Source organism: Colius striatus, chromosome 1 (genome assembly GCF_028858725.1).
Source record: "Colius striatus isolate bColStr4 chromosome 1, bColStr4.1.hap1, whole genome shotgun sequence".
NCBI classification, from domain to species: Eukaryota; Metazoa; Chordata; class Aves; order Coliiformes; family Coliidae; genus Colius; species Colius striatus.
Genome location: NC_084759.1, coordinates 19,770,107 through 19,783,395, shown reverse-complemented (window position 1 = coordinate 19,783,395; position 13,289 = coordinate 19,770,107).

Genomic DNA, 13,289 nt, shown 5'->3' with positions numbered 1-13,289 from the left:
GAAGGAGGTGATGTAAATAATACAAAGAAATTAAAATAGCACAGGGCACATGGTATCAACATCTGTCCTCTAGAATTCTGCCCTGCTTCTGAGCGAGTGTGGCTAGCATGAGGGCCTCGCATAAGCATGATGATTGCTTTCTAGTGAGTTTAAAGATAATCTGATTTCAAACTAGATCATCCCTCCACAGTGGTAATTTATAGATCTTTAGGTCAGAACCTGAAGGGAGCTCTTAAAACTCTTGTTTACTTGCTAATAATTCTAAACCTGTAGTTGATCATAGACAAGTATAGTGATTGTGAAACCTATATTAACCTTTAGGAACAGATCTTTAGATTAGACTGAAGTCTGGTGTGATGTGTTTTCACCATTTATGCCATACTTTTCTCCAGGCATCACTTGTGCCGCTTGGTAATCTATCTTTCAGGATATAACAGCCTTCTTAATGCTTTGGCTGTTTCAGCAGTCTGGAAATAGTGCAATTTTCTTCCACTATTCTGAAGGCTCAGATTAGTGAACAATGTTTATGAGCTTATCTGATGTAGCTGGCTTGACCTGGCTACATGTTAAATAGCACTGAAAAATCAGCACAGCATCATAATTCAATGGTGCAACTTCTGTGTGCACGGTAGGCTGAAGGAAGAGGATGGAGTTGGGACCCTTGTCACAGCATGGAGCGAGGAACAGGGACTTGGTAGGGTATGACTCATAAAAGGCAGAAGCAGTAGAGCTGTTCTGATGTCCAGCAGCAGCTCAGGAACATGAGGTGGAAGGTCAGAGGAGTGCTGCTTCTGAGATCAGTTTCCAAGTCCTACTGAATTAAATGACCCAATCTATTAAACATTTGCAGCTGGGAAATTCTGCACTGGCTTCAGGCAACAGAAAATATATGTAGTTCTCTATTTCTTAATCCACTGGCTTCAAATACTAAATGTTCTGGTGGTGACTTTGAAAATGAGGTGCAATATTTTGTTTGTTCTTGTTTATAGTTTAAGTCTTGAAGTCAATTGTATACTGTTTATAATTCAGCAGGATTGTAGTTTTAGACACATGCTATAAAGGTCCTTCCCACTTTAATAACAAGGTTAGCACGCACATATTTTGTGCTTTGTATACCTGCATATATTTGTACTGAATGCGTTTCCTGCAAGTAAGTGGTCTTGGGGAAGCCCCAGACTGCCCCACAAAGGCATCCTCGTTACTTAGCATTACAGGTTGATTTCCTTGCTCTGTCTTACTGTCACTCTTATAGTTTATCTTTACAGCTGTCTGTTGGCAATGTCCCTCAACAAACATCTTTTCATCCAAAAAACGGGTTTGTTGTTTTTCTGTCTCTCAGGGATTTTTACCCCTGAACTAGTGAACTTGAAAAATATTGCTTATACTCCCTTTCAGGGCTTCTGAGTGCCTGTTGACTTCCACGGTCAGTTTACTTACACATTTTAACTTCAGACCTGACTATTTTAAAAACAAAAAATTTTTAGAAGTTACTTAAATGTGACAAAGGGAAAGGAAACTGTTTTCATTGTAATGTATCTGGAAAGACTGTTTCACTAGCATTTATTGCTCTGTAATGCTCTCTGTAAAAGTCATTTATCTGTGTGCTGGGCTCACGCTCAATGTATGTTCCTGAAGAAACTTTAACATATGGAATTTTGTAATAAGTATTTTATTTGTACGTGTTTTGGAAATCCATAAGGCTTAAAATAAAATGACCTTAATATTGCTAACCTTAACTGGGCATTAAATAGTCCATTTCTAATAGCAGTGTATGAACTTTAAATGCTGAATAAAATTGTCATTGTATGGATGAATCATCACTGATGCAAGCCATAGAATGGAGAAATGACTTGGCCTGTTACTTTCTTGAATGATCCTGCAAGTTTTAGATACGAGAGACTGGCTCATCTTCATGTTATTGACTTGACTGCTGGTCTGTTAATTACAAACACTATTCTGTGCTTTAGGAGATAAGTGTCAGGAGAAGAGAACTCTGTTTACTTAGAATTACCCCGTACTTGGTAATCCAGGTTAGTGTTGTCAACAGCTCCAACAAATTTTCTGAAAACACCAGCTGCTCTTCTTGGTGAGTCTTCCATTAAGAACTGTTTTATTTAATTTGAGGTTCTAAGGCTTCTTAGGACCATACAGCTGTAATCTTTATTTAGTAACGATAACAACTGTGTTTTGTCATGGCAATAAAGCTCTCCCTAACTACTACTTGCTACACAATGCTCAAGCTTCTTCCAGCAGCATTTTGCTCATATTTACTTACTTGACCCCTATCCAGCTCCATCTTGATCTGCACTGGTTTGTAGTTCAGGTGGAAATTAATGTACTGGAACATTGGGCTGTACAATGTATGGTTCCTATCTTTACAGAATGGGACCCTCCTGCTGTAGGTAGATACAGCTTTAAACGATTCTCTTTAATCCTTTGGAGGTTTTAATTTAAGTGGCTTCCTTTCAGTTAGGCAGACTGTACGATGAAATGAATACTCTGCAGGAGAATCTGGTTAGTGCCGTCAGGGGAAAATGTCACAACTCCTGCTATGTCCCAGCAGTGTGTTTTAATTGTGTGCCACAACAATCAGAATATCTGTCGGTCGAGTTCTGTGTCCAGCAGCAGTAGCTGCCCTGTGAAGTCCATGAGTGTGTTCATCCGTGTGCACTTCTAGCGTGTGGATGCAACTGGATGTAGTGAGAGTGCAGTGTTTCATACATGTATGTGTAAGTGCAGGAAAAAGACAAGTTTGACTTCAGCTCTTACTAGAGGTGAGAGGTCGGTTAGTTTTATTAGTCATTGTCTCCCTTGTCTGTAGCTGCAGCCTGCTGAATTGTAGGCATTACTCAGAGCATGGTTAAACTGAGGGTAGGCAGCATGTGTGAAAGTTAACTGGCTACTGTGCAGAGTGGTTGAAGAGAAGCAATCGAGACATATAAACTATTTGAAGGCAAAAGTGGAAATGGATATGTTGTTCTTGACCTTGGCGACGGCCACATTTGGCTGTGAGGAGGAAGGGCTGATACTGCAGTGGCTTATGGGCTTCAATGATGGTGATGTTTGCAAGACAGTGATCCTAAAAAACGTTGCTGTATGCTTGATGTTTATTTTCCAGCTCCGGAAGCTGCTGGAAGTAAAACACTAAAGATGGCTGTGTTATTGCAAGAATATGGTTTGGCAGAGGACAGGGCTGTTCTCTAGCTATTCAGGAGTGTGGATGTTGTTCAGGTATGCTCACCTGTGGTAGTGGCTGCTCTGCCTGAGTCCCTCTATGAAAGCACAAGAGGGCTGCAGCTTAATGCTTTGAGATTCAAGTGAGAATGCTTTAATGGGAGAAACGCTCTTGGTAACTGGATCCTTCTTTACTATCTAATGCCACTTTAAGCTTTTAGTAAACTTATTTTTGGTAGCACACCTGTGGGAGAAACAGTTCTTATTAAAACAAATGCTTCTCTGCTTGCTTGCCGGCCTTGGCATGTGCACTAATTGTCTAGGTTATCTAGACAATGCAAGTGTCCCCTTAGTCAGCAATATATTTGAGAGGTTAAAGTGTGACTACATTGACAGAAGAATAATTTTGATTACTTTTTGCTCTTGAATATGATAAGGACAGCACATGACCAGGTAAAAATGTTGCAGTTGCCATTATATCATTTATTTGAATGTCATTTAAATGCTCATTGTGGGTGCAGGAAATGTCAAGGGAGACTACTGACAGCTGTTATGGAGTGTGCTGAAAAGGAATGATTAGTGGAAGAAAAAGCTTGACTGTTTATGCACATGTTATATCTACATTTAAGGAGGGTTTTGTTTTGCAACTCTACAAGTGTTTTAAATCCCACAGTGAATGCAGTTAGAATGACAGAGGTTAGTAGTGTCTCAAAAGAGCTGCGTAAGCACTCTTAGTGCCTGCCTTTATCCAGGCAAAGCTTTGTAAATATTAATTTAATAGTTTTTTTTAATCAACTTATGATGAGTTGATTTGGGATGATGAATGCATTTTGGGGCAGGAAAACATGAAGGGGAAATGTAGCACAACTGGATGTAACTACCACTGTGAATTTTGTGAAATATGGTGCAAAGGAGAGCACTGAGGATTTGGTAGCTGTAAGAAAACCGTTGGGGCTGAACTGTGCTCTAATTCCTTTGTTGCTGCTTATATCCCATAGCACAGAGGTCCATCCAGAGTGCTGAAGGACAGCCTGGGAGAAGAGAGATAACTGGTATCTGGCATTTGCTGATAGGAACCAAGAAAAGGAAAGGAGAGCTTCTTCTCAAGGAGACATCATGTGGAAGAGATTGCATGCTGAGAGTGGGTCACAGGGTTGTAAGAGAATCCATTTCTACTTAGACTGTTGCAGGAGAAAGGCTGGTCAGCTGGAGTTCAGCAGTGGGGAAAAAGATTAGGGTCAGTAATAAGAACTACTTGAACTTACTGATGTTTGAGGTATTGTAATGTATGGAAGAACTGAGCTATTTATATAACCCTGTAACTGAGTTATATATAGCCCTAAAATTCAAATTCCTGGGTCTCAATTTGGCTTGTTCTATTTCAGGATGCGAATCCATATGTAAAATCCTACTTTGCTTATCCTAAAGTCCTGCCAAATGTTTATTTAAAGAGCACAACTTGGCAGAGACTGCTCTCTCTTATCTGCAAATTTGCACCGAGCCCTATATGTTCTGTTGTGGTTAGTGCTCTTGTGGCTATTCAGTTTCTAGTAATTTGACAATTCCTGCTATTTTCTTGCCTTTTATCTGCCTAAATTCAGCCAGACTTCAAGGCAACTGAGGCTGAGAAGAGCTGCTCATTGGTTGCTGCAGAGGTCAGCCAAGGGACAGTGGTCTATTACGAAGCTGCTCGTCTTGGTAACAGCCTTCCAAACCAGCAAGGTAGAACTGTCATTTGGGATTTCTAGCAACAGTACATGCTGCTTGATGTGAGCTGCAGAAGAGTGCTGTAATTTGGGAACTGGCATTATGGCTGGCCTGCAGAAGATCTAATGGACTCACCCCATTCTCAAAAGAACCATTAGGCAAGTGCTGGAAGAGCAGCACTTCTGAGCAGCACTTGAGGATGTGAAGAGTGCAGTGCTCTGTCAGTGTGAGGATTAAGGGGAGCTGCTCTGATTTACTGCAACTAAAAGGTTTTCCAAAATTGTGCTGATCATGCTTGTTCTGCTGCTTTGTAGGCTTGTTAGTGTAACACATAAGGGTGCCTTTAGTGTGCATTAAGTAGGCAATGTGTATATTGCGGACATGCTGTTTCCCTGGGGAGGGGTTTAGAAATTGGTAGTCACAGCCTAGAAGGAGCTAAGCCATCTCAGCTCTTATAAGGTCAAGGGAACTTGGTTTTCTAGCAGCATTCGAACCATTTCAAAGAAGTACAGCTACACCACTGAGTGATGTACCAGTTCCAAAGAGACTTTTGGGCTCATTATTTGATCATGTTTACCTTTCCCATAACTTTTCCTGTTAATTCCAGCTTTCAAATTAAGGAAAACCTCTCCTCCCAGCTCTGGTAGAGGTTGGGCCTGACTGATTCACTTTGGGTGGAAAATATTCTGTATTCAGCTCCAAATTACAGGATGCTTTATAGGAGAGGACAAAAATCCAAGATGTTCCTGTGTCTGTTGAATAGTTTTTTGCATTAAATGTATCAATTTAAAACTGGTAGAGCTTTGTGCAAAACATTTTTTTAAATCAATATCATTTTAAGAAAGAAAAAAAGATAAAGACACCTTTTGGATTAATTCTGAAAATTATACTGGGTGTTCAATGTAATTTTTAAATACTTTCTTTATAGTGCATTCCCACTCTCTGAGGTGGTTAAGTAATTCTTCTCTGAAGAGGACAGAATGAACACTGTGACCTCTATTTGCCACTTTGTTAGGAACGAGATGGCTTCCCGTGTGCAATCTTTGTTTCAAGATCATCTTAAAGATATTCCTACCCAGATGCTCTGCAGAGGCAGTGACTCATTTTGGGTAAAGGAAGTGATAAAGTCACAATCTCTTGCTTTTTCCAATTACCTTTTACTTTGTGGTGAAATATTTTTATTAATAAAAAACTCGTGATCTATGATAATGATATGTACTCCACAATGCTTTGATTTCCCATTCTGGGGTATAAGTCTGAAAGTATACTGGAGTTTAGGAGAGGGAGCTGTCAAGCCTTTATGCTCTGGTTCATATTAACAAACTAAACAAAGACTCCTATCACTTTTAAACCTTCATTGAATGTGAAGGACTCAGCACAGAAACACATTAATGAGGTACTTACCCAGCTGCTTATTCTTCTTTAGGTAACTTGGCTCTCTGGATATAATCAGAACAGGGGTGGGAGAAGACAACTTCCACAGAAAAACTCTATGAAAGCTAAGGATGCTTTGTTACTAGAACTTAAAATACTTAGAAGTGGACTTTATGGTGACTTGAAAATTGAAATATTAGTCACTGTTAATTTGAGAGGCAGTTCTCAACACTTAGTTCCTTATTTTTCCTGCCATTCAAATGGCAGTGTAATCAGAGGCACACACTCATGCACTCATCTGTCCTCATCAGAGGAGTTTTTATGTGCCATCTAGACTGAGTTAGAACTATGGAAAGAGCCTCTGGCTGTTTACTTAATGCAGTTATGCTGCTGTTACATTATAATTTTCAGCTGTAATGCTTAAAGTGCCAATAAATCAAATTACTTTTCTCCTTTCTGTAGCATGAAGATAATAGCAACTGCCCTCTTATAGCAATTGCACTCTTACCTGCTTTCTGCCATTTGTATAGACTTTAATATGTAGCTGGTCATGTTTTATCAGACTTTATTTGGTTGGATAAGTTGATTTCTGAAAAACAAATTTTTTTATTTAAAGCTGAAAGCTACCAATACTTCAGTGAAAGCCATCTATAGTGTAATGGGATGAAACTGGAACACAAAAAGTTCCACTTAAATATAAGAAAAAACTATTTCACTATGAGAGTGCTGGAGCAGTGGCACAGGCTGCCCAGAGGGGTTGTGGAGTCTCCTTCCTTGGAGGTCTTCAAGACCCGCCCAGACATGTTCCTGTGTGACCTGATCTAGGTGACCCTGCTTCTGCAATGGGGTTGGACTAGATGATCTCTAAAGGTCCCTTCCAACCTCTACCATTCTATGATTCTGTAGAACTTAGGGAAGAGATTCATTGATTAGCTTTTATCCTGTCCTGTAAGACTACAAATAGAATTAAAAACCTGCAGAATAATGATGGAGTTACCAAACAGTTCATCAACTGAAATTCTCAGTCACTTCTAGTATAATAGATTTGTCCTAGAAGAGGTGTACAGAACACAAGTGAACTTCATACAAGTACCTGAGCAAGCAAGTAACATTATGTTAGTTGTGCAAAGTATTTTAAAGTTTCCTCAAGAGATCCTTGCACTAACGTAATAAAGCAGAGGCAATGCAGAAATACATGTCAAAGCCATAAATCATAGAAAGCAATGGAAGGAGAGATGAAATTACTCTGCCCTCTGGAGACATTATCTATATAAATTACTAAAACCCTGAGCGCTCTTTCCAGCAAACCTGAAGGAGGAATCACAAGCTGCTGGCCTGTAGCCAGGTCCCAGTGGGACCCGGTGGGATTCATCTCCGGCTTTATGTGCCCCCTTCCGTGCAGACATCACCTCTGAGCTGGTCACCCTTGGCTGCCTGTACAGAAGAACAGCTGTTTTTGGTGCATAGCTGCCCTCAGGCGAAAGCGCAAATCTGAAATAGGTCGAAGGAACCGCATGGTGAAATGCCTGTTTCTGTCACTTGGCTGTGCAGTTTGCCTTGGGTGACCCACTCAATCATGCGTGTGGTCAGGCACTGTGAGTCACGTCCCCACTGCTTTTGCAGGTTAAAAGTCTAGAGTTTGGAGCAGCTCAAGAAACATGCCTGTGAAAGCAAAGGCTGGCAAAAGAGCAAGGTGCCTGGATGTTCAACAATTCAGTGGTTATTTGATGGAGGACTTCATGTCAGTGGCCTCCTGAGCAGCACTGGGGAGTGTTTTAAGGCACTTGGGCATCCTTGTGCTGGGTGGGGATCCAGACTCTCCCAAATAGACACCAGAGACTGAAGTCTCAGCCTACCTCTATCAGAGCTTGGGCTGCAGCTCTTACCTGGCTGGCAAGAGAATTGAAGAACAGAATTGGTGTGCTGAGCAGGAAGGTGGTTAAGGACTGAGAGTAAGATAAGTGGGTGCTTGGTGAAAGAAGCAAGGAAGTCAGGTGCCAAATCCTGTCTCTTCTACCTTTTAACTATTAATGAATTACTTCAAGGTTGTATGTGAAACAGGGGGCTTTCATTTTCCTTACAGACCTGAGTGTGTTTGGGCTGACATCTCTCTGACAGGCCTGTCCTGGCACTCAGGATATATGATGGGCTGAACAGGGTTGCAGTGAAGCAGAAAGCACAAGAAAGCAGCTCCCTCTCATCTCTAGTCTGTCCTTGAGCCTCCCTGTGATGTCTAAAGCTTGATAAGGAGCACTGTGGCACTTTCTATTCCCTCAAGTAAGCAAAGCTGTCCTCCAGATAATCAAGAATTAAAGTGAAGGAAAGGGGCATAGACGTGGTACTTGGGCTAAGAAAACCATAAAACCCTAGTCTTCAGTTTCCCAGCCAAGTGCTCTGACCACTGCCTGGGACTCATGGGCTGCAGTGAGACTAGTTTGGGTAAGGAGAAGCCTTTGAACCTCAGTCCCTACCCTAAGTAGGGAGATTTGAGCCTAATGGGAGGTGATTAACCTAAATTGGTGCATGAGTTAGCTTTGAGTATTTCTGAAATGGTCTGTAAGGTGAGGATGTAGCTGGGAAAGCTGGGCTAGAACAGAAAAGTAGGTTTCTGCAGAGCTTTGCAATGATAAAAGGAAATGGGCTTCATGTGCTTAACCTGGGATGTCCCCAAGACAAGATTGCTCCCCTGAACACCTGTGTTTCCCAAAGTGCTTAGTGATGCTGGTGTTGGATCCTCGTTATTTCCAAGGAGTGTTCCAGATGTGCCATGACACCATAGGTATACCAAGGGCTGAGGGCCAGAAGCGCTGCCAATACATTGAACTGTGAAACGGAAGAGCAAGGTCCGTAGTAGAAAAAAACAGACTCAGCTTGGGGAGAATAGGTTTGAACTATTAACATACCATCAAAACAGAGTAGGGAAACAAGATATTAAAACTGAATCTTAAAACGTTTCCCCCCATCCCTCCCTTCTTCTTGGATAATTACCTCCTCCCTGCCAACAGCGCAGGGGGGGTGGAGAATGGGGCTCAATTCATCACAGATGGTCTCTGCCACTGCTTCACTTTCTCAGATATGTTAATCATCAAGGCATTGCCTCCCTCACTAATTGGCTCGGCCTTTGTCAGTGGAGGGTCCATCTCAGACCTGACTGGCACTGGCCCTGACACATACAGGGGAAGCTTCTGGCAGCTCTTTGTTTAAAGAAGCCACCCTTGTAGCCCCCTGCTACCAAAACCTGGCCCAGACAAACCCACTACAAGCACATAGGAAATTCTCTTCTCACTTCTCTCTTAAAATTCAGTTTGAAACGTAGCTTTAAATTGCCAGCTGTGCATTGGCCAGAAATTGTGCTACACGCAGCAGATATTAATTTGTTACCTATTAGTTTTGGTCTCCGTGAAGGAGATTTGCTTCAAGGTAAATGTGGAGTAAGGTAGCAACTGACACAGAAAGTGATATTTCCTTTTTATGAGGCACGTCTAACAGAATAGATGATGTGAATTATGCCACTTAGTTTCACCAAAGCGTCTTAAGTAGTTTGTGAATGTTCCTATATGGTAAATTAAGTGGAGCAAGCAAAAAAAAAAGTTGTACCCCAGCTCTCTGGAAAAACTGTTAAATTGCTAACATACACAATTCAGAGAAAGATATTTGGGATCTATTTGAGATACTGTAATAATTTCCAGACTGTAATAATCCAAGGGTTAAATCTCTTGTTTTATTTTTTTTAATTATCTCTTCAGATTTTCTGAGAGTAGGAAGATGGCTTCACAGTTAAATCTGGGACTTTGGGAGATGTGTCGGATGGCAGGTCTGCTGCAGGCTTTCTCTGACCTCAGATAAGTCTTTTAATCTCCATATTACGCCTGTTTGCCTGTGAAAACTGAGATCATATCCCTTTTCCATCAATTCTCCCTTTGATTTTCTTGGTTTGCTTGGATTGCAATCTATTCAGGTCAAACATGTAGTCTTTTACATGGTATTTATAGAGAACAATTTCACCAAGGGCCCTGAGTCTTGATCTATAGATAATTCTATTTTCTAATAGTACTATCTGGAAAATATCTACAATTAATCCATGAAAAGGTACTAAAATCATGATGAATAACTATTGCTCCCAAACTGCCTGGAATTTCTCTCGAATTGCAGAATGGCAATATTATATCTAGATCATTGGAATAACGGCATACAAGCTGGCAGATCAAGGCCTGTTGCCTCCACCTGAAAATTTTATGCTAAAGTGCTACATCTCGTCTCAGATGTCTCATATTTGTTATCTCTTAACATTGTCTTAAAAAGCTTGTAAAGTAGAATAAGTAAATTCTGTAGAACTTATACAGTGGCATTCGCCCTTATTGCCACTTCCAGCAGATCTGTTGGGCATAAAAAAAAAGCCAGAGGAAAACCAAGGGAAAAATGCCAGAGGAAAACCAAGATATTGAATCTGTCTCTTCCATTGGCTTGTGAGTTAAAACTGAGGAAGAATAAGAACTTCACATAAAACAAAATTCCAAAGCAGATGGAAGGTCAAAACATAATTTTAAAAACATTAGCTTTCCTTTGCAAACAGGAGAATTGAAATGCATGTATCTGGAGCTGTTGGAGAAATTGGGAGGTACAAAATTAACCAGAGTTAATGAGGATGAGAATAATAAAACGTTTTCCACATAGCTGTTAGGACTCGGATAAACAACACCAAGCAGGCTGATTTCTCTGCCTTTGGTGTAGCAGATATCAAAACCTCAGATTATCCTGATGGACTGTAGTGTTGATGGCCTGAGGCCTCTCCTCCTGCCACAGCGCTTTCCAACAGCTCACCTGTCCTATCTGTAGCACAGCTTTAGTCATCCCTTTCCCCTGGCACAGGGTAGCTGAGACAAGGTGTGTGCAGATATTAGGTGACAGCACTTGGAAGTCCTCTGGTTTCCTTTGTAGACAGTGTGAAGAGAGAGAGATGTCTCTAGGTAGCCATTACGTAACTTATTTTAGACCTCCACCTCACTCCAGATTTCTCTTAACTGTGAAGGATGGATCGCGTCTGAAATCACTTTCCTTCCCTTCTGTAGGATAAACGTGAAACTATTGGTCCTCAGAAGCTAAACCAGCCCCAGGCTCTTCTGCTGTGACACACAGAGGCAGTTCAACGCCCGTGTCCAGGCTGTGTCTTGGGCCGGTGCCTGGCTTTTCTGGCTCCCTCAGTAAAGCAGTGTGTGCATTATTGTGCCTCTCCCCTTCCTGCAGCTGCCTGTGAGAATGTAGAAGCACCCATAAACCTTGCCCCTACTACCATGTCCTGTGACTGCTTCCATGCTTGTGGGAGGAGCAAAGGTGCTTTTGGGGAGCTGGGCCCGGATCCTCGCTGCTGTGTAGGTGGGCAATATGAAAGCCCTGCTTTGGGTTTATGTGGCAAAGAAGTCTGTATTTGTGGCAGGAGGGTTTAGGCAGAAATGTGCACAGGGATGCAGGCTGAGACTGCAGTGCTATGTTTCCCAAGAGCCCTTCCTCAAACAATGAAAGAAAGGAGATTTAGAAATCAATAAAAACCCCTCTGAAATAATAATTTATAGATAAATCTGCCCAGTCTCTGCCTTCACTTCCTTAGGGCTGATGTCTGTTTCCAAGGCATTACATATATTAATATGTAAAATCTTAAAATCCTTACTTTTTCACCTTCTGACCACCTGCAAAAGCTTTGATTTTTCTTTGACATGCTTACTCCACGAGGATCCCAGCAGTGAAATGCTGGTGGGATGTTTTCTGAACACCTTCGCTTATTTTAACAAGTGCTGCTGCCTCCTCGCTTGTGTCAGGACAAGTCCATCTGGAGGCAGTGGCAAGAGAGGAGTCCAAGGGAGAGATGACGTCAGAGTTTCAAATTAAACACTTCACTGAAATGTATAATTCATACTTACGAGAGTTGGGTACAAATCCTTGTTGCATTCTGAATTTGTGCATATGATCTCCTGGAGTTCCCCAGGGAATGTTTTAATTCTTTTTTCTTGTTAAAAAATTTTAAAAAGGCTTTTCTGTTCTCTCATTTTCCTAGATTCTGCCAATTGCTTGTAATTGGACTTGTCTGCTATAATGTTTGCTATTTCTTGCTGGGTGGGACATGCCTGGGAGGGGATCATGAACAATTATCATCTCAGTGTGTAAAGACTTAATGGCAAAACACCTGAGTCCTCTGCATGCAATGATGCTTGTTGTGCCTAATGACTATGGATTTATAGCAGTGGTCCTACAGATGATGCCCTGCTGCTTTTGCACTAGGTTAGTCATCTTAAACACTGTTGGTTACCCACAGCTCTCACCAATTTGAAGAGGCTTTGTAGGTGTGCAGTGCTTTAGAAACTGAGACCTCTTAAGGAAAATAAACAAGGATTTGATTGGCACTCTTCAACCTATGTGACAGCTAAGCTTTCTCTACTTTGTCTCCTGTTTTTTTTTTTTTTCCAAGAGCCAGTAACCTTACATCTTTGCTTTAATAGCCTCTAATTAATGCATATTTTATCACTAGCACACCTGACATCTCTTCTTCATGCACTATCTAAACACAATTTATTCTTTTCATGTCAGCAACTGAGTTTCTCATTCATGTCATGTATAAATCTGTGCAGGTTGGATATCCAGTGTTTTCATCAGCAGCTTACACTATACTATGCCCTTTCCTAATAGCCTTAATCTCTGCTTCTGGCAAATACAATAGTGACCTACTTTATTTTTCTGCCTTCAGAAAAAACCCCAAACTTCATGTGGTGGAGCAACAGCTGCTGTTTCCTGACAGTAAGCAAAGAGCCATACTGCCCCCGGTTCAGAGCTTTTATACTGCCCCCCCCCCCTTCTTCCCCAGCCATGCATTTGGACTATTGCTGTAGCCTGGGCTTTGCTGGGGCTGCTTGGGTGCTGTCAGCCAGTTCTGGACAAAACAGAAGAGGGTGTTTCCTGCAGATGAGGATGGGTTAATTACAGGGAAAGGGGATCCAGGAGCTGCAGTCCCCTCTGTTAGTGCTCATGCAGCAATGACTCCTACT